At 35.3% G+C, this 26,884-nt stretch overlaps 1 long non-coding RNA gene and 1 other non-coding gene across 2 annotated transcripts in view; both read left to right on the forward strand.

Annotated features, from left to right (window-relative positions):
* Window positions 1–12,736: 12,736 nt before the first annotated feature.
* The window catches only part of LOC123569766 (uncharacterized), a 68,101-nt gene continuing 53,953 nt past the window's right edge, over window positions 12,737–26,884 (forward strand). The window contains exon 1 of the long non-coding RNA XR_006693565.2: window positions 12,737–12,824. This is a non-coding gene — a long non-coding RNA (uncharacterized lncRNA). The remainder of the gene's footprint in view (window positions 12,825–26,884) is intronic.
* Window positions 21,965–22,071, forward strand: LOC123569942 (U6 spliceosomal RNA). The gene has a single exon (XR_006693814.2). It is a non-coding gene; the product is annotated as a U6 spliceosomal RNA (small nuclear RNA).

Here is a 26,884-nt window from a genome sequence, read left to right on the forward strand (position 1 = left end):
ATGTAACACTATATTTTATGTAATGCTAGATTCATATATGTAATGCTATATATATTACATTATATATGTAATATCTTTAGATATTATATCTTTATATATGTAATATCTTTAGATATCTAAAGATAATGCTATTTATATATGTTTATATATACAACTATATGAATAGTTGTTTATTGTATTGTTTTTTATTTGACTTATTTTTATTGCATTTTATAAGCTTTTTTTTTAAATAAGAGCTTGATTACATCCATGGATAGGGAACCCATAAATATGGAGGACTGAATGAATATAATAAAATTTTAAAATAAGAGAAATTGTTAGTAAATTATGTAAGACTCATTCATCTTCAATATTTTAACATTATTTATTAAAATGAACACTTATTTACAATGCTTTTATTATATTCTAAGCACCAGACTATTCAAGGAGGATTAAAAAAATACCAGTGTATACAAAAAATGCACCACTAGTGGAAGTAATATTTTTATTAATTAATAATGAAGACTGCCCCTGATACGGTTTTGCTCTGTGTCCTCCTGAAATCTCTTGTAATTCCCATAATCCCCATGTGTCAAGGGTGGGACCAGGTGGAGGTAATTGGATCATGGGGGCGGTTTCCCCGCTGTTGTTCTCATGGTAGTGAGTGAATTCTCACAAAATCTGGTGGTTTTATACACCTCTGACATTTCCCCTTCTTGTACTAACTCTGTCCTGCCACAATATGAAGGTGTCAGCTTCTTCTTTGCCTTCTGCCATGAAGTTTTGTAAGTTTCCTGAGGCTTCCCTAGCTATTCAGAACTGTGAATCAATTAAACACTTTTCCTTTATAAATTACCCAGTCTCAGGTATTTCTTCATAGCAGTGTGAGAAGGAACTAATACAAACCCTTTGTTTGCTATTTCATTAATATCTTTAAGCAATTTCTAATTTGATTTTTTAAAATTTGAATTTTTGTAGGTTTATAGTAAGCGTACATATTTATGGGGTACATGAGATATTTTGGTACAGGCATGCAATGTGTAATAATCACAAAGTGGGAAATTGGGTATCTATGCCCTCAAGCATTTAACTTTTGTGTTAGAAACAGTCCAATTATACTCTTTTAGTTATTATTAAATGCCAAATTAAATTATTATTGACTATAGTCCCCTTGGTGTGCTATCAACTACGGTTTTATTTACCCTTTTAAATTATTTTTTGTACACATTAACCATCCCCACCTTCCTGTCACCCACCAACTACCGTTCCCAGCTTGGTTACCATTTGGTACCGACTACCATTCCCAGATGGTTACCCAGAAGGTAACCATCTTTTAAGCAATTTTTATGACCATTTCTTTATGTTTTTAAGTACTTGTAATTTTTATTTATTTTACTTTATTATTGTATTTATTCATTTATTTTATTAAGTACTTGTAATTTTATTTCCATTTGGTGCATATACACATTGCAATCCCTATATTAGGTAATGGAAATACTAGTATAAAAAATGTACTTTGAATAATAGCACTTTCCATCTGATAATCTAAGAGTCATTGCTATGTAATATACAATTCAAAACATATTGTGGCTTAAAATAGCTGCATTTATTTAGCTGACAAATAGGTTGGTCAGCTGGAAGATGACTACTCTAAGAGAGTTTTGTTCAATTTTTAGAGGTCAGTTAGAGGATCAATGACAGATTGGTTTTGCTAATCTCGGCTAGGGTTTTCTGTGTATCTGTAAACTTGGTAGAGTTGAAACAGTTGACTCAGCTCTACCTCACATATTTTCTTATGCACCACCATCCTAGATTGGGCTTGTTCACGTGGAAAACTTCAGAAATTCAAGAAAAAGAGCAAAAATTTACTAGATAACTTGAGAGAGGCTCAGAACTGACAACCTGTCACTTCTGCCACACTCTACTGACAGAGGCATGTCCCAGGTATATTAGTCAGGGTTCTCCAGACGAACAGAACTAATCAGATATATGTATATCTGAATGGGAGTTGATTAAGGAGACTTGATTCACACAGTCACAAGGTGAAGTTCCACAATACTTTGCCTGCAAGTTGAGGAGCAAGGAAGCCAGCCATGGCTCAGTCCAAATCCCAAAACCTCAAAAGCAGGGAAGCCGATACTGCAGCCTCCAGTCTGTGGCCAAAGGCCTGAGAGCCCCTGGCAAATCACTGGTGTAAGTCCAAGGGTCCAAAAGCCAAAGAACTTGAAGCCAGATATTTGAGGGCAGGAAGCATTCAGCATGGGAGAAAGATGAAGGTCGGAAGACTCAGCAAGTCAGCATTTTCCACCTTCTTCTGCCTTTTCCTAGTCAGTCTGGCAGCTAATTGGATGGTGCCCACCCACACTGTAGGTGGGTCTTCTTGAGGGTGGGTCTTCCTCTCCCAGTCCACTGACTCAAATGTTAATCTCTTCTGGCAACACTCAGAAACACCCAGATACACCCAGAAACAATACTCTGCATCCTTCGATCCCATTAAGTTGCCATTTAATATTAACCATCACACAAGGCCAGCCCTTATGAAAGGGTGAGAAAGTTGACCACATTTCTTGGGAGAATCTGCTAAGTCACATGGAAAGGGTTTTGGATACAGAGAAGGAAATAATCATAGCCTTTTTTCTTTTTTCAAGATAGTAAATCTGATATGAAAATAAATGTACATTTTGAATAAACATAATAATGCTTTTCTATTTTCACATTTGATATCTAAGGCCATATCATGTGCATGAAAACTAAATGGGCTGGAATTCATAGAATCTGTGAATTTTGTTTAATCTAGTTCTCAATTATGATAAATACATGAGAGAACTATAAAATTTGTAAGTAAATTTCCAGTTTTGTCTTCCATTTCTGCAACTTTTTATACCAACATTAAATACTCATTATTCCTCAATGGGCTTCTCATTTATTTCTTTACTTATGCTCTATACTTTAGGCCCATATAACACTTAATGATGTATGAGCATAGCCTAAACATCCCCTTTGTTTCAAATTCTGTTTTCTCTAGAACAAAGTCACATGTCTGGAATCTCAATCTGACTTTTTTCTTTTTGTAATTTCTTTTTCATATTAATGTACATAACTTTTGATATAAAATCATTTCCATTTCAAATATTGCTTGTGTGTGTTTCTTCTCTTTATTAGAGAAGTTTTTAATAGAAAACATTTTACTCACCAATTTTTTATTACTACAGTGAGATAATTTTTTTTATTAGAAGCCTACAAAGGTAAGAATATTAGTAAACATTGGCAGAATGTTTCAACATAATTGTAAAAGCTTTAAAGTGGTTGAAGCAAAGTAAATAATTTAGGAGAATGAGGTAAGCAGAAAAGGAAATGTCTACATGGCTACCGAGGGAGATTTTAACAGAAATAAGCCAGAATTTTACCCTCCCCCCAAACACAGACACATGAAACTCTAAAACAATTAGAAACTAAAGGCATGGGTAATTGGGACTTCAAAGGTGATGCGAGTCTAATTATTATTTCAGTTTAACAGGTGACAACAATGACATTTAAGGAGGTTAAGTGACTGCCATAGGTTTCACATCAATAGTAATTTGTGAGACTTGTATTAGATCTTCAGATTCAACATCTGGAGTTTAAGAAAAGCTTTCTTTTACTTTGGAAATCACTTTCCAACAATAGCTAGATCTATTAATTTTACTTAAACAGCGTATTTACCTTCCACTCTCTATTATTCTGTATCATGTATTCTAACTTTTCTTATATGTTCAATTATAATATATTTCTCAAAGGTTTTAATGGCATAACAATAAAAGGATGGCAGGAATTTAGAAAAAGAAAATTCTCTGTATGATCCCAGACAAGTTAATGACTTTGATAATCAACTGATTCAACTGTAACATGAGAAAAACTAAACTATTATAAACTGAATGATTGCCCCTCCCCCAAACCCATATGTTGAAGCCCTAACCCCCAGTGTGACAGAATTTGGATATAAAGTCTTTGGAGGTTAGATCAGATGAGGTCACAAGGATGGAGCACTTATAATAATGGTGTCAGTGTCCTTTCAAGCAAAGACTCCATATGGCTTGCCTTCTATGCATGCACAAAAAGGAAGTCATGTGAGCACCAGTGAAAAGGCAGCAGCAGTCAATAAGCCAGAAAGAGAGGCAGAACCTGACTATACTGACATCCAGACATCCAGGTTTCAGACTTCTAGCCTCCAAAACTGTGAGAAAATAAATTGCTATCATGTAAGCAACTCATACTACAACACTTCGTTGTGACAGTCTGAACTGACCAATACAAAGTACTAATCCATGTAAGAATTAACTGAAGGAAAAGAATAAACAGTTGACTTTTCTTCAATCTTATTGGTAAATATATGCAGGGAAATGATGGATATGAATAAAAAAAGTTATAAAAATAGTAACCACAGAATTATATAAGTAACCCTGCCACAGGCATGCCATGTTTGTATTATTTATAATAAACTGTATTCTAACATAAGCATTTATTCTAATTTGCAAATAAAGATTGTGCAGAGAAGAGTTAATGTAGCAGGTTGGAGACTGATATCCTTAGAAATAACTGCTCTTATGGTTGTCTTTTAGATGTGTCTGGGAACATGGATTATAGGAGAGTTCCTACCATTCCCAAAATTTATAAGAGAAACTATTATACCTAAACTTTTTTTGAAAACAGTATGGTTTTTGACAAATACCTACTTACCTTCTCAAAACTGGGAATTTTGATATATACAAAGCAAAGAGTGCCTACATGACCAACCCCAGTAAAAACCCTGGGCACTGAGTCTCTAATGAACTAATTAGAATATGCTAATGAATGAACTAATAAAATATTGATAGACAATATTTCATACATATATGAAATATTTCAGTATTTTATATGTCATAACTCATTGTTGGAGGTTATAGGCCTGTGTGACTCCACTGTGAGAGGACTTTTGGATACTTGTACCTAGTTTCTTGTAAAGTTTTCTGCAATCACCTTTTACTTTTGCAGATTTAGCTTTGTATCTTTTTGCTGCATTTAATAATAGCCATGAATATAACTATATGCTAAGTTCACTGAGACTTCCTAGCAAATTGCTAGTCCTGGGATAAGTCTTAGGGACCACTGATATAGGCTCAGGGAGCATAATTTATTTTCCCTCCCCATTTTACCTGATTGAAAGAATCTGTGATGTGAAAACTCACATGGCCGGGTGCGGTGGCTCAAGCCTGTAATCCCAGCACTTTGGGAGGCCGAGACGGGCGGATCACGAGGTCAGGAGATTGAGACCTTCCTGGCTAACCCGGTGAAACCCCGTCTCTACTAAAAAAATACAAAAAACTAGCCGGGCGAGGTGGCGGGTGCCTGTAGTCCCAGCTACTCCGGAGGCTGAGGCAGGAGAATGGCGTAAACCCGGGAGGCAGAGCTTGCAGTGAGCTGAGATCCGGCCACTGCACTCCAGCCTGGGTGACAGAGCGAGACACCGTCTCAAAAAAAAAAAAAAAAAAAAAAACTCACAAGTAATAGAGAGAATAGAAAAAAATAGTATTGAAAAAATAGTATTAATATTACCATGAAGCTACTTGGGAGCTCAAGGGTGCAGTGAGTCAGGATTCCTCCACTGCACTCCAGTCTGGGAAACAGAGTGAGACCCTGTCTTTAAAAAAGTATTTAATTAATTCATTTAATATTAACATGAAGAAGAAAAATATATTATTACCTGAATCAAGATCATGTTTGGCATACCTCAGTTTATCTTTAAGTTACACAAGTTCAGTTTCACTTAACAACCTTTTATTTAAAGGTGTGTATCAAAAAGATAGAAAACCAAATCAAGTTTATTTAAAAATACTACATCACAGTCCCTCTTTCATCACTTCCTCCAGAGTATTCAAAGACTGTTTGAATCTCTTTGAAAGTTTCTAAGATCTTGGTTTATGAATTTGGGTTCTCCTGTGGTGGCTGCATATATATTTAACACAGTTAGGTCTTCTTGTTGAATTGAACCCTTCACCAGTTTGTAATGCCCTTCTTTATCTTTTTTGATCTTTGTTAAAGTCTATTTTGTCGAAATTAGAATTGCAATCTCTGCTTTTTTTTTTTTTTCTGTTTTCCATTTGCTTGGTAGATTTTTCTTCAACTCTTTATTTTGAACTTATGTGTGTCACTGCATGTGACATAGGTCTCTTGAAGACAGCATACCATTGGGTCTTGCTTCTTTATCAAACTTGCAAATATGTACCTTTGAATTGGGGCATTTAGCTCGTTTACATACAAGGTTCTATTGATATGTGTGGATTTGATCTTGTTATCATAATGTAAGCTATTAACTATGCAGATTGTTTTGTGTGATTGCTTCATATTGTCACTGGTCTGTGAACATAAGTGTGCTTTTGTAGTGGCTGGTCTTCCACTTCCATATTTAGTGCTTCTTTCCAAAGGTGCTGTAAGGCAAGTTAAATGATAACAAATTCCCTCAGCATTTCCTTGTCTGAAAAGTATCTTATTTTATCTTTTCTTATTAAGCTTAGTTTGGCTGGATGTGAAATTTTGGGTTGCAATTTCTTCAATTTGAATATGTTGAATATTGGCACCCAATATCTTCTGCATTGTAAGGAGATACCTTCTCACACCAGTAAGAATGGCTATTACTAAAAAGTCAAAAAATAACAAGGCTGACAAGGTTGCAGAGAAAAAGAAAGATTTACACACTGTTGATGAGAGTGTAAATTAGTTCTACCATTGTGGCAAATGGTGTGGCAATTCCTTGGCGACCTAAGAACAGAACTACCATTCAGCCCAGCAATCCCTTTACTGAGTATACACCCAAAGGAATACAAATTATTCTATCACAAAGATACATGCACACGTATGTTCATTGCAGCACTATTCATGACAGCAAAGACATGGTATCAACCTAAATGTCCAGCAATAACAGATGGGATATAGAAAATGTTGTATATATACACCATAGAATACTCTGCAACCAAAAACAAAACAAAACAAAAACAAAAACAAAACAAGATTACTTTGCAGGAATATGGATGGAGCTGGAGGTCATTGTCCTTAGAAAACTAACGTAGCAACAGAAAACCAAATACTAGAAGTTCTCACTTAAAAGTTGAGCTAACTGATGAGAACACAGGGACAAATAGAGGGTAATATCAGACACTAGAAGCTGTCAGAGGATGGAGGTAGGGAGTGGATTAGGAAAAATAACTAATGAGCACTAAGCTTAATACCTGAGTGACAAAATCTAATCGGTACAACAAACCTGTGATGCAAGTTTACCTATGTAACAAATCTGCACATTTACCCCTGAATTTAGAATAAAAGTTAAAACAAAATTTAAAAAAGAATATTTAAGAGGAATTTAGAGGGTCCAGTTACTTGTTATAAATTTTAACTCCAGAGAAAGCAAATACTTTCCTTTCCTTGGTCTTCTTCTTCTAATTTTCTATAAGAATTCTCACTGGACAGGAATAGAGAAGAGCACATGAGCTTATCTTAGTCTCACATTTATGGAATACTTTATTTTTCTCTATTTTCTTCAAGTTCTGTTTTCCCTGAATGCTATTCTCTTTTCTGCGAAGACATTCATCTCTTTTCTGCAAAGGCATTTCTGTGAAGACATTCATCATCATCAGGTATTTTAAGCTTGGGTAACACCAATTTTGTGGCCTATAAATATGAGCTAATCTCTTTGGGCATAAAGACCAGAGCAATGAAGTTTGCATGGATAAGACCTAAGGCCAGCAGACAAAGAGGACACCTATTTGAGAATATCAGGTCTCAGTAAATATATTGATTGTATTATGTGCCTGTGCTCTGGACATAGGTGTACTGAAGAAAGGCATATAGGTATAAATGGGAAGGAGAAAATAATCATTGTGAGAGGAAAATCAGTAAGAATATGGAAAAACTAAATCAAAACAAAGGGAAACTTCTGCTATGGAAGTTTCCTTGTACTGCTTTCACCTACTTCATGTTCTTTTCTGTCAAAGATTGAAGAAGGCCTTTTACAATCAAATAGCTATGGCCCAATAACAAATTAAAATTTGCTGATGACATAATATTTACTTCTAATTATGATTTACATAATTTATTTATTAAACAAATATTTTTCAAGCCACCACATTTTGCTAGATAGTAAGAACACAGTGTTAAGCAAAATTTAGTTCATTTAACTATGTATTGGTTTTAAGAAATCGAAATAGATCACTTTAACACAAATTATTTGGCTGATACTAAAGCTGCCATATAAAAGTGTTCTGCTTTTCTAGTGGATGTTTTCATAAGAAAATTAATAATATATTTATATTGTGTTTTTAATATGCTTTGCATTTAAAAGAGGAAAACTGTTTCCTTCATAAAAGATGAGAAGATAAGTGATATGAAAACTTGTAATTAAGATGACCTTGGTTCTAAAGTTATTAACTAAATATTGGATTTGTTCAGAAATTAAGATATAATACAGGTCCTTGGATTAAGAATGTTTGCCATCATTCATTATTCCATAATTGAGGTCATTGGACTTGTAAACGTACTATGGCAAAATTAATTCACCAATGCAATATCTAAAATCCTTTAATTCTGTACTTGGAAGTTTGAAAATATGTCTTTCCATATCTTGAAATCCTTAAATTGAGTATTATGTGTATGTATAAATGCAAATAGTATATAAGTCTTAAAATTGAATATTAACATTGGCTAAAGTTTGAAGAAAAATGACAAATTAAATTGGTAGCTGGTTATGATAATGTTTATGCTTTTAGATTTTATAATGATAGAGAATATTTAGTTTACTATGTCATCTTTTAATTTGGAAATTTTTTTTAATTATGGAGACAGTATGGGGAATTTTATCTCACTTATACTTTGCTCTTAATTATAGTATGCATAATGTTCTTAAAAACTGTTAACTAGGGTTAGGCTAATGTGCTAATAGGTTATTTGATAAATCATTATTATTATAATATTAGATAGTTATTAATCTATTCTTGCTCAGACTTCTTTGATTAAAACTTCCCTTTAGATATGATTGTATATGTTTAGATCACTCTGCCATTTGAACTTTATTAAATTAAGAGAATTTTAGGTACAAGCTAATATGTTGGGTTGATTGGGAAAATGACTACAAGTTTCAATTTTCAATATTAATGTCATCTGCAAATCCTCTCATCAAGAGTTTGAATGTATTTTCTCACTCTTAGTTAGCCTAGGCTGGCTTTTCTTTTCTTGAGCTAATAAAAGTTATAGTATGCTAGTTGCAAGCAGTCTTAGAGTCTTCACACATTTCCATTTTCTGTTGAAACCAACATGAGAACAAGTCTGTGCTAAGTTGTTAAAAAACAACAGTGTAGGTGGATCAGAAATAAATTGTTCAACTGAGGACATCCTTGCACAGTTAGGCCACAGCCAAATCAATTCGTGGCAGGCAGAAACCTGAGGCCAGATTAACTGAGTCTGCCCTAGCAATCTCACAAACTTATCAGACTAATGAGAAATAAGTGTTTTTGTTTTAAGTCGCTGAGATTTGTGGTCTTTTATTACAGAGTGATATTTAAGTGGTATGGCTAGGAAACCTATTTTTTTGTATAAATATTATACTAATAATAAAAATTGGAAAATTATTTTAGAAATTGCTTCTGTGAGTGCAATAGTGAGATTCTGCTGACACATTTGTTATTAAGCACAAGTATTAATTTCTTTAAAATTTTGCATTTAAGATGAGTTTTAAATTAAAATATTTTTCATCAAAGAACTGTAATAGATTCTAATAAATGATACGCATAGAATGAAAAACTCAATAAATAAAATTAAGAACCTAATGCATGGATTTAAAACACATTATACGTAGTTAATAAGATAGGTAATAAAGGACTGAAAAAAGAAAGAAATGTCCAGAGTAAAGGATAGTACAGAGTCATAGGAGGTAGAATCAAAATAGCAAACACACTGGTAATTGAGTGCCAGGAAAAGAGGAGGAAGAAAATAAATCAGCATCAATATTTGATGACCTTTTGCATGAAAGGTTCATGAAATTGATGTAAGGCATAAAACTATGAATATAAAAACCACTATAAATATTAAGCAGGATAAATAGCAAAAGAAAAATATTCTGACACATGACACTATGCAACTATTAAAGATCAAATATGAGAATAAAAATAATAAAAACCAGCCATGAAAATTTGCATAAGGTAAAAAAGACTAATTATTTTAATGCTAATTGGTTTTAAAAATGAAGAAACTGATCTTTCAATGTCATGTGTAATTTATTAAGGCAAATATTCCAAATAAGAGAACAGGGATTAAAAGCCATGTATACCCAGCTCAAAAGTTCATGTGCTTTTCACTGCCCTGCCTTCCCCCCACTTCACATATTCCCAACTTCCACAGATTACTTGACTTAAATTGGTTTCTTTAGTTGTACGTAAGCTGAATAAATGATACGTTTTTATCTTTAACGTCTTTGCATTTTTCTGGTTGTTGTCCATCTTAAATACATGCAATCTAATTGTACGCTACATGACTTCAAATTGTGTGCAGAGAGACATCAAGTAAGTGCTGTGGCTAATTAAATCTAAAATGGTTTAATAAAACATAAAATTCTCATTATGATCACGATTATCATCACCCTCATCATCAGAAAATAGAAGTGCAATGCCTGTACGAACACGATATATCTTGTTAGGGTTATAATATGCAAATTTAGACTGGCTTGATTTGGATTCTAATTTCTTCTATCACTGGTATTGAGCTTTGAAGATGTCACATAATCCTTATGTTTTTCCTTCTATAAAATAGGAAAAGTAAAAATGATTTCCTCACTGCATAATTTTGTTAAATAAACAAAATATTCCATATAAACCAATTGTTGCAGTGTCTAGTACGGGAAAACCACAAAATAATTGTTAATAAAAATAAATATTACTATTTAAACCAAAAAGTCTAGTCTTGAGAGTTTATAAAGTGATACCGAAAATCTTAAGAGCACATTAAGGCTTTTTCAAAAATGAAAAAATTTGAGTAAATATAAAAGTTCTGACAATCGCATTTGTACAGGCAGTACATTTTGCAGAATGAATTTATACATAGAAAAAGAGTTTGGAAAAACTATTTAACATCATTTTTACCTTGAAAAATCTTCAGCTCTCCAAAAGTGATTTCACCAATTTTTGGTTTACTTTAGGGAATTTTCACTACAAAAATACTTGTGATAAACTCAGGATAAATGATACTACTTTAGTCATTTTTACATAACATTCAACATATATGTTAAATGTACTTGACATTTTAAAATTTATCTGTATATATCTTGTAGCATAAAGAGGATGTCAATGTCAAATCTGTCCCATTTATATCTAGAAAACAATCAGAAGACCTTAACATTTTCAAAGTACATATTCTATTAAAGATAAACTTGAGAATATATGAATAAATTTGATAGACTCAAAGCAAATAAATTACATCGCCTTATAAAACACGAAGAATGTAGAATTATGCTGAAATTAATATAGAAAACCTGAAGCAACAATAGATGAAAAACAAGCTTTATCCATGTCTATTTGATGTCACTTTACTGTGACAATAACTTTAATACATAATGGGAAACAATGCTGCCTTCATATGGCAATACATCATCATGAAGCTTTATTATTTGACTAAAAGAAGTGATTTTATTTCATTAAATTTTGTCCCTAAGACATGGTCACTCCACACAACCTTAGTTTAGCAGTCACTATTATCAAACTCAAGGAAATTATAACAACATTTATGCATCTCTCTTGACAATGGTTTTATGTAAGGAATAATTAGTAAAAGACACTATTATTAAAAAGCAGACATCTAAAAGAATTCTCAGATGCATTGCAGCATAATTTCTCACCACTTGATACAAATAAAATACAAGTTTTCAGGAGAAGCATGCCTTTTACTGCCCCAGGGAACAGAGAAACCACATTCAAAGGAACTCTTCCTTTGGGATTGCATGCAAGAGTGGCAGACAAATCTTTTACACTTGTAAAAAAAGAAAAAAAGAGTCCAAAGAACTCCTGCTTATACATTCACACTTAATAAATCCAATTTTAGGCATATCCCTATTAAAATGAGAACAAATCCCCTGAAACTTTCACTCCTCACTCTCTTCACTCTTCAATGTCTTTATTTTAGACTTCCGTTTAGATTTTTGAATAAAGTTCAGCTTCTGCTAATTTAGTGTGCCATGTTTACAAAAAAAAAAAAAAAAATAGTGCTAGTGCATTAACATAGAAAGCATATTTGCAAACATTCAACACACTACACTTATTCAGTAACCTCTGGGCATAGGAACTACCTGCGATTTTATTTTTTTATTTCCCAAGAGATATTGCTGTGTAAATTTTCTTATCATCACATGGATATTTATTTTCTTGCTAACATATGATCAACAACTATCCTTTAAATAAAACTTTTTTTTGCAATTTAAATAAGCAAGAATACATGAATACAATTGCACTGAAAAAACAAAATGGCAAAATGTTTTATTCATCCACTAGACAAATACATATTGGGTGCCTACTGTGTTCCAGGATATTTTAGATTCTTGGGAGACAACAAAACAAGCATAAATCTTGCTCACCTTGGAGCATATCGAACATGGCCAAGAGAGAGAAATTACTCAACAGGAAAATGTAGAACACTGCCAGAGTTTGTACTTTTTTTAGTTGTAATGGAAAGCTACTGGAATGTGTTAAGCAAAGGAGGAACAGGGAATGACTTATGTTCATGGAGAATCATTCCTGCTCCTTTGTGGTAAGAATGGAAGTGAAGAAAGCAGCAAGGAGACTATTACGGAGGTCCAGGTATGAGATGATAGTGATCATTAGAAAGTAGGCATTAAGGTTAGTGGGGGTGATCATATAAAGTGGTCAGATGTAGTATGTTCATGTAGGAGGTAATCTCTTAAAATGTTAATGTCTTGAATATATTTATCTTTTTAATAAATGTGTGAAAATTTGGGTAGTTCCCAAATTATCAGATAGAGGAATGTTTTAAACTACAGAGATGGTTACAACATGTTGGTTAATTTGCATCTTACAGTAATTAATCACTTCAAGCTATGTAAAAAACAGTTTTTATAGTTTTTAATTTTTTTCATTGTGAACATAGTAAGTGGAAAATATTTAACTGACAATCAACTACTTTTGAAAACAAGTATTACTTTTGAAGTTATCTATTTGAATATGAGTTAACAATGATAGTTTTGTATTTTAAATATATATCTATGCGCATTATTAAATAATATTTAAATACTAAAGTCTTTAAAATTTGTAACTTCTTTGAAAACATACAATTTTAACCTATTAAAATATTTGGTGGATACATAGTTGAGAATAGCAAATACATAGTAAATACTGGCTGGGCGCGGTGGCTTAGGCGTGTAATCCCAGCACTTTGGGAGGCCGAGGTGGGCGGATCACAAGGTCAGGAGATCAAGACCATCCTGGCTAACACGGTGAAAGCCTGTTTCTACCAAAAATACAAAAAAATTAACCAGGTTTGGTGGCGGGCGCCTGTAGCACCGGCTACTTTGGAAGCTGAGGCAGGAGAATGGCGTGAACCCGGGAGGCCGAGCTTACAGTGAGCCGAGATCGCGCCACTGCACTCCAGTCTGGGCGACAGAGGGAGACTCCGTCTCTAATAATAATAATAATAATAATAATAATAATAATAATAAATAGCAAATTCCTGTTCAACTACCTCAGTTGAAGAATCCCAACTATTTCTTGCCATATAATTAGAGAGAATGAAACACATTGACACAAGAAAGTGTAAAGTACAAAGGAGTGTATTATTTTATGATTCTGATAGGAAAATGACTATATGGGCAATTATTTGGCATGCACTAGTAAGCTGAAACAAATTTTTATTCATTAAAAATGGCAGTTTCTTAAAATGTTAAGTTTGGTATTTGACCCTCTATAATGTAGTGTTTTGTTTTGTTTTGTTTTTTAATACATTAAGTTCTCGAATACATGTGCAGAACGTGCAGGTTTGTTACATAGGTATACAGGTGCCATGGTGGTTTGCTGCACCCATCAACCTGTCATCTCTGTTAGGTATTTGTCCTAATGCTATCCCTCCCTTAGCCCCCCACCTGCCAACAGGCCCCAATGTGTGATGTTCCACTCCCTGTGTCCATGTGTTCTCATTGTTCAATTCCCACTTATGAATGAGAACATGCGGTGTTTGGTTTTCTGTTCCTATGTTAGTTTGCTAAGAATGATGGTTTCCAGCTTCATCCATGTCCCTACAAAAAAAACATGAACCCATCCTTTATTATGGCTACATAGTGGTGTGTATGTGCCACATTTTCTTTATCCAATGTATCATTGATGGGCATTTGGGTTGGTTCCAAGTCTTTGCTATTTTGAAAAGTGCTGCAATTAACATGTGTGCATTTGTCTTTATAGTACAATGATTTATAATCATTTGGGTATATACCCAGTAATGAGATTGCTGAGTCAAATGGTATTTCTGTTTCTAGATCCTTGAGGAATCACCACACTGTCTTCCACATGGTTGAACTAATTTATACTTCCACCAACAGTGTAAAAGTGTTCCTATTTCTCCACATCCTCTCCAGCATCTGTTGTTTCCTGACTTTATAATGATCACCATTCTAACTGGCATGAGAAATTATCTCATTGTGGTTTTGATTTGCATGTCTCTAATGACCAATGATGATGAGCTTTTAATCTTTTATTTTTTATTCCTTATACTTTAAGTGCTGGGATACAAGTGCAGAACGTGCAGGTTTGTTACATAGGCATACACGTGCCATAGTGGTTTGCTGCATCCATCAACCCGTCATCTACATTAGGTATTTCTCCTAATGCTATCCCTATCCTAGCCTCCCACCTCCCGACAGGCCTTGGTATGTGATATTCCACTCCCTGTGCCCATGTACTCTCATTGTTGAACTCCCATTTATGAGCGAGAACATGTGGTGTTTGGTTTTCTGTTCCCCTGTTAGTTTGCTGAGAATGACCGTTTCCAGCTTCATCCATGTACCAGCAAATGATTCATCCTTTTTATGGCTGCAGAGCATTCCATGGTGTATATGTGCCACATTTTCTTTATCCAGTCTATCGTTGATGGACGTTTGGATTGGTTCCATGTCTTTGCCATTGTGAACAGTGCTGCAATAAACATACGTGTGCATGTGTCTTTATAGTAGAATTATTTATAATCCTTTGGGTATATACCTAGTAATGGGATTTCTGGGTCAAACAGTATTTCTGGTTCCAGATCCTTGAGGAATCGCCACACTGTCTTCTGCAATGGTCGAACTAATTTACATTCCCATCAACAGTGTAAAAGCCTTCCTATTTATCCACATCCTCTCCAGCATCTGTTGTTTCCTGACTTTTTAAAGATCGCCCTTCTAACTGGTATGAGATGATATCTCATTGTGGATTTTATTTGCATTTTTCTAGTGATCAGAGATGCTGAGCTTTTTTTTCATGTTTTTTGGCCACATAAATGTCTGCTTTTGAGAAGTGTCTGTTCATATCCTTTACCCACTTTTTGATGTCTTTTGTTTTGTTTTGTTTTGTTTTGTAAATTTGTTTACATTTCTTGTGTATTCTGGATAGTCGACCTTTGTCAGATGGATAGATTGCAAACATTTTCTCCCATTCTGCAGGCTGCCTGTTTACCCTGATGACAGTTTCTTTTGCTGTGCAGAAGTTCTTTCGTTTAATTAGATTCAGTTTGTCAATTTTGGCTTTCTTTGCCATTGGTTTTGGTGTTTTAGTCATGAAGACTTTGCCCCTGCCTATGTCCTGAATGGTATTGCCTAGGTTTTATTCTAGGGTTTTTATGGTTTTAGGTTTTACGTTTAAGTCTTTAATCCATCTTGAGTTAATTTTGTATAAAGTGTAAGGAAGGGGTCCAGTTTTCCCGACACCATTTATTAAGTAGAAATCCCTTCCCCATTGCTTGTATTTGTCAGGTTTGTCAAAGGTCAGATGGTTGTAGATGTGTGGTATTATTTCTGAGGCCTCTGTTCTGCCATTGGTCTGTATATCTGTTTTGGTACCAGCACCATGCTGTTTTGGTTACTGTAGCTTTGTAGTGTAGTTCAAAGTTAGGTAGTATAATGCCTCCAGTTTCGTTCTTATTTCTTAGGATTGTCCTGGCTGTACAGGTTCTGTTTTGGTTACATATGAAAATTAAAGTAGTTTTGTCTAATTCTGTGAAGAAAGTCAATGGTAGTTTGATGGGGATAGCATTGAATTTATAAATTACTTTGGGCAATATGACCGTTTTCATGAATTGATTCTTCCTGTCCATGAGCATGCAATATTATTACATTTGTTTGTGTCCTCTTTCATTTCATTGAGTAGTTGTTTGTAGTTCTCCTTGAAGAGGTCCTTCACATCCCTTGTAAGTTGTATTCCTAGGTATTTTATTCTCTTTGCAGCAATTGTGAATGAGAGTTCATTCATGATTTGGCTGTTTGTCTATTACTGGTGTATAGGAATTTGTGTGATTTTTGCACATGGATTTTGTATTCTGAGACTTTGATCAAGTTACTTATCAGCTCAAGGAGATATTGGGCTGAGATGATGGGGTTTTCTAAATATAAAATCATGTGGTCTGCAAATAGAGACAACTGGACTTCCTCTTTTCCTAACTGAATACCCTTTATTTCTTTTTCTTGCCTGATTGCCCTGGCCAGAACTTCCAATACTGTGTTGAATAGGAGTGGTGAGAGAGGGCATCCTTGTCTTGTGCTGGTTTTCAAAGGGAATGCTTCCAGTTTTTGCCCATTCAGTATGATATTGGCTGTGGGTTTGTCATAAATAGTTATTATTTTTAGATATGTTCCATCAATACCTAGTTTATTGAAAGTTTTTAACATGAAGTGGTGTTGTATTTTATTGAAGGCCTTTTTCTCATGTATTGAGATAATCATGTTGCTTTTGTCATTGGTTCTGTTTACGTGATGGATTATATTTATTGATTTGTATATGTTGAACCACCCTTACATCCCAAGGATGAAGCTTACTCGATTGTGGTCGATAAGCTTTTTGATGTGCTGCTCAATTCAGTTTGCCAATATTTTATTGAGAATTTTTGCATCAATGTTCATCAGGAATATTGGCCTGAAATTTTGTTTGTCGTGTCTCTGCCGGGTTTTGGTGTCAGGATGATGCTAGCCTCATAAAATGAGTTAGAGAGGAGTATCTCTTTTTCATTTGCTAGAATAGTTTCAGAAGGTATGGTACTAGCTCCTCTTTGTACCTCTGGTAGAGAAGATGGGTGTGAATCCATCTGGTCGTGGGCTTTTTTGTTTGTTTGTTTGTAGGCTATTAATACTGCCTCAATTTCAGAACCTGTTATTGGTCCATGCAGAGATTCAACTTCTTCCTGGTTTAGTCTTGGGAGGGTGTATGTGTCCAGAAATTTATTCATTTCTTCTAGATTTTCTAGTTTATTTGCTCACAGGTTTTTATAGAATACTCTGATGATAGTTTGTATTTCTGTGGGATCAGTGGAGATATCCCCTTTGTAATTTTGTATTGTGTCAATTTGATTCTTCTCTTTTTTATTCTTTATTAGTCTGGCTATCAGTCTATCTCTTTTGTTAAATTTTTCAAAAAAACGGCTCTTGGATTCAATGATTTTTTGAAGGGTTTTTCGTGTCTCTATCTCCTTCAATTCTGTTCTGATCTTAGTTATTTCTTGTCCTCTGCTAGTTGTTGAATTTGTTTGCTCTTGCTTCTCTAGTTCTTTTAATTGTGATGTTAGGGTGTTGATTTTAGATATGTCCTGTTTTCTCCTGTGGGCATTTAGTGCTATAAATTTCCCTCTAAACACTGCTTTAGCTGTTTCTCAGAGATTCTGATATGTTGCATTTTGTTCTCAATGGTTTCAAATAACTTATTTATGTCTGCCTTCATTTCGTTATTTACCCAGTGGAGCAGGTTGTTCAGTTTCCATGTAGTTGTGCAGTTTTGAGTGAGTTTCTTAATCCTGAGTTCTAATTTGATTGCATTGTGGTTTGAGAGACTGTTTGTTATGATTTCTGTTCTTTTGCATTTGCTGAGGATTGTTTTACTTCCAATTATGTGGTCAGTTTTAGAATAAGTGCTATGTGGTGCTGAGAAGAATGCATATTCTGTTGACCTAAGGTGGAGAGTGCTGTAGATGTCTACTAGTTTCACTTGGTCCAGAGCTGAGTTCAAGTCATGAATATCCTTGTTAATTTTGTCTAATATTGACAGTGGGCTGTTAAGATCTCCCACTATTATTGTGTGGCAGTCTAAGTCTCTGTGTAGGTATCTAAGAACTTGCTTTACAAATCTGGGTGCTCCTGTATTGGGTTATATATATTTAGGATAGTTAGCTCTTCTTGTTGCATTGATCCCTTTACCATTATGTAAGCCCTTCTTTGTCTTTTTTGATCTTTGTTGATTTAAAGTCTGTTTTATCACAAGCTAGGATTGCAACCTCTGCTTTTTTTTTTTTTCTTTCCATCTGCCTAGTAAATATTCCTCCATCCCTTTAATTTGAGTCTATGTGTGTCTTTGCATGTGTGATGGGTCTCCTGAATATAGCACATCAATGGGTTTTGACTATTTATCCAATTTGCCAGTCTGTGTCCCTTAATTGGGGCATTTAACCCATTTACATTTATGGTTAATATTGTTGTGTGTGAATCTTATCATGTCATTATGATGCCAACTGGTTATTTCGCCCGTTAGTTGATGCAGTTTCTTCATAACATCGATGGTCTTTACAACTTGGTATGTTTTTGCTGTGGCTGGTACTGGATTTTTCTTTCCATATTTAGTGCTTTCTTCACAAGCTCTTTTAAGGAAGGTCTGGTGGTAACAAAATCTCTCAGCATGTCTGCAAATGATTTTATTTCTCCTTCACTTATGAAACTTAGTTTGTCTGGATATGAAATTTTGGATTGAAAATTCTTTAAGAATGCTGAGTATTGGCCCCCACTCTCTTCTGGCTTGTAGGGTCTCTGCAGAGAGATCTGCTGTTAGTCTGATGGGCTTACCTTTGTGGGTAACCCAACCTTTCTCTCTGGCTGCCCTTAACATGTTTTCCTTCGTTTCAACCTTGGCAGATCTGATGATTATGTGTCTTGGAATTGCTCTTCTCAAGGAGTATCTTTGTGGTGTTCTCTGTTTTTCCTGAATTTGAATGTTGGCCTGTCTTGCTAGGTTGGGAAAGTTCTCCTGGATAATATCCTGAAGAGTGTTTTCCAACTTGGTTCAATTCTCCCCATCACTTTCAGGTACACCAATCAAACATAGGTTTTGTCTTTTCACATAGCCCCATATTTCTTGGAAACTTTGCTTGTTCCTTTTAATTTTTTTTTTTCTCTAATCTTGTCTTCACACTTTATTTCATTAAGTTGATCTTCAGTCTCTGATATCCTTTATTCTGATTGATTAATTTGGCTCTTGATATTTGTGTATGCCTTACAAAGTTCTCCTCCCGTGTTTTTCAACTCCATCAGGTCATTGATGTTCTTCTCTAAACTCTTATTGTAGTTAGCAGTTCCTCTAACCTTTTTTCAAGGTTCTTAGCTTCCTTGCATTGGGTTAGAACTTGGAGGAGTTTGCTATTATCCACCTTCTGAAGCCTGCTACTGTTCATTAGTCAAACTCATTCTTCATCCAGCTTTGTTCCCTTGCTCACAAGGAGTTGTGATCCTTTGGAGAAGAGGAAGCATTCTGGTTTTTGGAATTTTCAACCTTTTTGCAGTGGTTTTTCCTCATCTTCATGAATTTATCTACCTTTCATCTTTGATGTTGGTGACCTTCAGATGGAGTTTCTGTGTGGACATCCTTTTTGTTGATGTTGATGCTATTTCTTTCTGTTTGCTAGTTTTCCTTCTATCAGTCAGGCCCTTCTTCTGCAGGTCTGCTGGAATTTGCTGGAGGTCCACTGCAGACCCTCTTTGCCTGGGTATCACCAGCAGAGGCTGCAGAACAGCAAAGATTGCTGCCTGTTCCTTCCCCTGGAAGCTTTGTCCCAAAGAGGCACCTGCCAGATGCCAGCAAGAGCTCTCCTGTATGATGTGTCTGTCGACCCCTGCTGGGAGGTGTATGTCAAGTCCTTCTGGGAGGTGTCTCCCAGTCAGGAGGCACAAGGGTCAGGGACCCACTTGAGTAGGCAATCTGTCCCTTAGCAGAGCTTGAGCCCTGTGCTGGGAGATCAGCTGCTCTCTTCAGAGCTGGCAGGCAGGAATGTTTAAGTCTGCTGAAGCTGTGCCCACAGTTGCTCCTTCTCCTGGGTTCTCTGTCCCAGGGATATGAGAGTTTTATCTATAAGCCCCTGACTAGGGCTGCTGCCTTTCTTTCACAGATGCCCTGTCCAGAGAGGAGGAATCTAGAGAGGCAGTCTGGCTACAGAGGCTTTGCAGAGCTCCAGTGTGCTCCACTCAGTTCAAACATTGTGGCAGCTTTGTTTGCCCTGTGAGGGGAAAACTACCTACTGAAGTCTCAGTAATGGTGGATGCCCTTCCCCTGATGACACTCCAGTGTCCCAGGTCGACTTCAGACTGCTGTGCTGATAGCCAGAATTTCAAGTCAGTGGATCTTAGCTTGCCAGACTCCATGGGGGTGGGATCTGCTGAGCTAGATCACTTGGCTTCCTGACTTCAGCACCCTTTCCAGGGGAGTGAATGGTTTTGTCTCACTGGTATTCCAGGTGCCACTGGAGTATGAAAAAAAAAAAAAAAAGTTGTTGTCTGACCAAATGGCTGCCCAGTTTTGCACTTGAAACGCAATGCCCTGATGGCATAGGCACCCAAGGTAATCTCCTGGAGGTTGCTAAGACTGTGGGAAAAGCATAGTATCTGGGCTGGAGTGCATTGTTCCTCATGTCACAGTACCTCACAGCTTCCCTTGGTTAGGGGAGGGATTTCTGACCCCTTGTGGTTCTGGGGTGAGGTGACTCCCCACCCTGCTTTGGCTTGCCCTCCATGGGCTGCACCCACTGTCTAACCAGTCCCAGTGGATGAGCTGGGCATCTCAGTTAGAAATGCAGAAATCTTCTGTGTTGATCTCGCTGGGAACTGCAGACTGGAACTGTTCCTATTTGGCCATCTTACTAGTCACCTCTTCTATAATATAGTTTTTAGAAATTCTTTCTAATTTGAACTTGCATATATTCTAGACATTTCATTCCTAGATATTTATGCTCACACGAAGATTTACGGACAATGTTTTATAGCTTTATTTGTAAAGCACCAAATTGGAAACATTCCAAATATCCATCAACAGGTAAATTAATAAACAAATTGAATACCTATACAAAATACTATTTAGACATTTTTAAAGTGTTGATTAACACCAAACTGTGAATAAATATGAAAACAAAAACATGTTAGTAAAATAAACCCCATGAAGTGAGTACATAATGTGAGATTCCACTTATATAAAATGCTTAAAAAAAGAAAAAGAAACTATAATGACAGAAAGGAAATTAATAGTTGCAGAAAGGAGAGGTGGTAGGACTCTATATGAATTACAAAAGAAGATACTCTTGGGGCTGGTGGGTATACTTATCAATTTAATTGCAATGTTTATTTGAGTGGCTTATATGCATATCAATTCAACAAATTAAAGACTTGCTGCACTGATTATTTTATGTCAATTAAACCTCAACAAAAATATTAGAATGTATCAACCAGCATGTTAAATATTACTAGAAGGAAGCACTTTTCAAAGGATTAATATAAGGGATTATAGTAAATCCTAACATTAAATAAGTTTTTATTATTATACTGTATATTCTTTCATATTATTATGTTTTATTTTTGCTTACGTTTTGGCTCTTTGAAATCTGTTAGCAAACTAGATATGGGAAATTTGCTAACTATTTTTAAAATTGCTTCATAATTCTGGAGTCAGTAAATAAATGGGGTATAAATACAAACCATATGGGATTTTAAAAATATACTGTCATGCTCACTTTGGCAGCACTTATATTAAAATTGGAACAATACAGAGAAAACTAGCATGGCTGTTGCACAAAGATGACACACACATCTGTGAAGCATTCCATATTTTTACTGGAATAGCCAGTTTAGAGAGAAACATAACTGACCTGATGGAACTGAAAAACACAACATGAGAAATTCACAGTATCAATAGCAGAATAGATTAAATAGACAAAAGAATCTCAGAGCTTGAAGACTATCTTTCTGAAATAAGATGGACAGACAAAAATAGAGAAAAAACAATGAAAAGGAATGAGCAAAACCTCTGAGAAATGTAGGACTATGTAAAAAGACTGAACCTACAACTGATTGGGCTGTTTGAAAGAGACAGAGAGGACAGAACCAAATTGGAAAACATACTTTAGGATATCCTCCAAGAGAACTTCCCCAACCTAGCAAGACAGGCCAAGATTCAAATTCAGGAAATTTAGGGAGCCCCAGAAAGATACTTCACAAGAAGGTCAATGCCAAGACACATAATCATCAGATCCTCCAAGGTTGAAATGAAAGAAAAAATGTTACAGGCATCCAGAGAGAAAGTCTGGGTCACCTACAAAGTGAAATCTATCAGACCTCTCAGTGTAAACCTTACAAGACAGAAGCAATTTGAGGCCAATATTCAACATCCTTAGAAAAAAGAATTTCCAACCCAGAATTTCATATCCAGCCCAACTAAGTTTCATAAGTGAAGGAGAAATACGATTATATTCAGACAAGCAAATGATGAGGGAATAAGTCACCACCAGGCTTGCCTTGCTAGAGCTCCTGAAGGAAGCACTAAATATGAAAAGGAAAAACTGTTAGTAGCCACTACAAAAACATACTGAAGTACACAGACCACTACACTATGAAGCAACCACATAAATAAGTCTGTAAAATAACCAGCTTTGGTTATGATGACAAGATCAAACTCACACATAGCAATATTAACATTAAATGTAAATGAGCTAAATGTCCCAATTAAAAGACATAGAATGGTAAGCTGGATGGAGTCAAAACCTGTTGGTATGCCGTCTTCAAGAGACCCATCTCACATGCAACGACACACATAGGCTCAAAATGAAGGGATTGAGAAAAATTTACCAAGCAAATGGAGAAAAGAAAAAAGCAAGGGTTGCAAACCTACTTTCTGACAAAACAAATTTTAAACCAAAAAAGATCAGAAAAGACAAAGAAAGTCCCTATATAATGGTAAAGGAGTCAATTCAACAAGAAGAGCTAACTATTCCTAAAAATATGTATACCCAATAAAGGAGAACCTAGATTTATAAAGCAAGTTCTTAGAGACCTACAAAGAGATGTAGACTCCCACATAATTATAGTGGGAGACTTTAATGCCACACTGACCATGTTAGATGGAACATCAAAACAGAAAATAAACAAAAATACTTAGGACCTGAACTTAGCTCTGGATCAAGCAGATCTGCTCGATATATACAGACCTCTTCACCCCACAAATAACAGAATATACATTCTTCTCATTGTCATATACACTTACTCTAAAATTGATCACATAATCTGAGGTAAAACACTCTTCAGCAAATGCAGAAGAACTGAAATCATAACAGTCTCTCAGATCAAAACAAAATCAAATTAGAACTCAAGACTAAAAAATTCACTTAGAAACACAAAACTACATGGAAATTGAGCAAGCTGTTCCTGAATGACTCGTGGGTAAATAATGAAATTAAGGCAGAAATCAAGAAGTTCTTTGACACTAATGAGAACAAAGAGACAATATGTCAGAATATCTGCAATGGAGCTAAAGTAGTGTTATGAAGGAAATTTGTAGCACTGAACACTTACATCAAAAAGCTAGGATGATCTCGTATTAACAACCTAACATCACAACTAAAAGAACTAGAAAACCAAGAGCAAACAAACCCAAAGAAGGTGGAATGTAAACAATAACCAAGACCAGAGTGGAACTGAAAGATAAAGACATGAAAATTCCTTCAACAAATCAATGAATCCAAGAGGTTTTCTTTTTTTCTTTTTTTTTTTGAAAACAAACAAACAATAAAATAGACTACTAGCTAGACTAATAAAGAAGAAAAGAGAGAAGAATCAAGTAGACACAATCAGAAACGATAAGGGGGATATCACCAATGACCCCACAGTAAAGCAAACAACCATCAGAGAATACTATAAACACCTGTATGCACGTAAATTAGAAAATCTAGAAGAAATTGATAAATTCCTGAATATGTACATCCTCCCAAGACTGAATCAGAAAGAAATTGAAACCCTGGGTAGACCAATAATAAGTTCTGAAATTGAGTCAGTAATAAGTAGTCTACCAACCAAAAAAGCCCAGGACCACATGGATTTACAACTGAATTCTACCAGGGGTACAAAGAAAACCTGGTACCATTTCTACTGAAGCTATTCCATAAAGTTGAAAAGGAGGGACTCCTCCATAACTAATTTTATGAAGCCAACATCATTCTGATACAAGAAACCTGATCGTGATACACCAAAAATAGGAAACTTCAGGCTAATATCCCAGATTAACACTGATGCAAATATCTTTAATAAATACTGGCAAACCAAATCCAGCAGCACATCAAAAAGCTTATCCATCATATTCAAGTTGCTTTCATCCCTTGGGTGCAAGGGTGGTTTAACATATTAAAATAAATAAATATAATTCATCATATAAACGGAGCTAAAAACAAAAACCAGATGATTTTCTCAATAAATGCAGAAAAGACCTTTGATAAAATTCAGCATCACTTTATCTCAAAAATTCTCAATAAACTAGGTTTGAAAGGAATATATCTCAAGATAATAAGAACCACATATAACAAACCCACATCAAATATCATACTTAATGGGCAAAAACTGGAAGCATTCCCCCTTGAAAACCATCAAAGGACAAAGATGCATCCTCTTACCAATCCTATTCAAAATAGTATTGGAAGTTTTGACCCGGGCAATCAGACAAGAGAAAGAAAAAAAAAAAAAAAAACGGGGGTATTCAAATAGGGAGAAAGAATGTCAAATTACCTTTATTTGCAGATGGCCCTATATCAAGAAAATTCCATTGTCTCAGCCAAAAAGCTTCTTAAGCTAATAAAAAAACTTAAGCAAGTCTCAGGATACAAAATCAATGTACAAAAATCACCAGCATTCCAATACACCAACAACAGGCAAGAAGAGAGCCAAATCAGGAATAAACTGTGATACACAATTGTTACAAAAGGAATAAAATATCTAGGAACAAGGCTAATAAGGGCAGTGAAGGACCTTTTCAAGTATTACAAACTATTGCTCAAGGAAATCAAAGAAGACACAAACAAATGGAAAAACGTTCCATGCCCATGAATGGGAAGAATCAATATTGTAAAAATGGCCATACTGCCCAAAGTAATTTATAGGTTCAATGCTGTTCCCATTGAACCACCACTGACGTCCTTCACAGAACTGAAAGAAACTATTATAAAATTCATATGGAGTAAAAAAGGAGCCTGAATAGCCAAGACAATCCTAAGCAAAAAGAATAAAGCTGGAGGCATCACGCTACTTGATTTCAAACTATACTACAAGGCTACCATAACCAAAATAGCATGGTACAAAAACAGACACATACACAAATGGAACAGAATAGAGACCTCAGAAATAAAACCACACACCTATAACTATCTGATCATCAAAAAACCTGACAAAAACAATCACTGAGGAAAAGATTACCTATTTAATAAATGATGCTGGAAAAACTGGCTAGCCATATGCCGCAAATTGAAACTAGACCCCTTCCTTATACTTTATGCAAAAATTAACTCAAGAGGCATTAAAGACTTAAATGTAAAACTGGAAACTATAAAAACCCTAAAAAAAGTTCTAGGCAATACCATTCAAGACACTGGCACAAGCAAAGATTTCATGACGAAAATGCCAAAAGCAATTTCAAAAGCAAAATTTGACAAATGGGATCTAAGTAACTAAAGAGCTTCTGCACAGCAAAAGAAAGTATCATCAGAGTGAACAGGCAGCCTACACAATGGGAGAATATTTTTGCAATCTATCCATCTGACAAAGCTTTAATATGGAAAGTCTATAAGAAACTTAAGCAAACTTACAAGAAAAAAGCAAACAACCCCATTAAAAAGTGGGCAAAGAACATGAACAGACACTTTTCAAAGGAAGACATACATGTGGTCAACAAACATGAAAAAAAAAAATCTCAACATCACTGATCATTAGAGAAATGCAAATCAAAACCACAGTGAGATACCATCTCATGCCAGTCATAATGGCAATTATTGAAAAGTCAAGAAACAACAGAAGCTGGTGAGACTGTGGGGAAAAAGGAACACTTTTACACAGTTGGTGGGAATGTAAATTATTTCAGCCATTGTGGAAGACAGTGTGGCAATTCCTCAAAAATCTAGAGTTAGATATATTATTTGACCCAGCAATCCCATTACTGAGTATATACCCAAAAGAATATAAATTATTCTATTATAAAGATACATGCACACATATATTTATTGCAGCACTATTCACAATAACAAAGATATGGAATCAACACAAATGCCCATCAATTATAGACTGAATAAAGATAATGTGATACATATACACCATGGAATACAAGGGAACAAAATCCATAAAAGGGAACAAAATCTTGTCCTTCGGAAGGACATGGACAGAGCTGGAAGCTGTCATCCTCAGCAAACTTTTGCAGGAACAGAAAGCCAAACGCTAATGTTCTCACTGAAAAGTGGGAGCTGAACAGTCAGAACACATGGATACACAGTGGGGATAGCTACAGATATTGGTGCCTGTCAGGGGAGTTGTGCGGGAAGGAAGCTCATCAGGAAGAATAGCTAATGGATTCTGGGCTTAATACTTAGGTAATGGGATGATCTGTGCAGCAAATCA

The sequence above is a fragment of the Macaca fascicularis genome, chromosome 17 (genome assembly GCF_037993035.2).
Source record: "Macaca fascicularis isolate 582-1 chromosome 17, T2T-MFA8v1.1".
Classification (NCBI taxonomy): domain Eukaryota; kingdom Metazoa; phylum Chordata; class Mammalia; order Primates; family Cercopithecidae; genus Macaca; species Macaca fascicularis.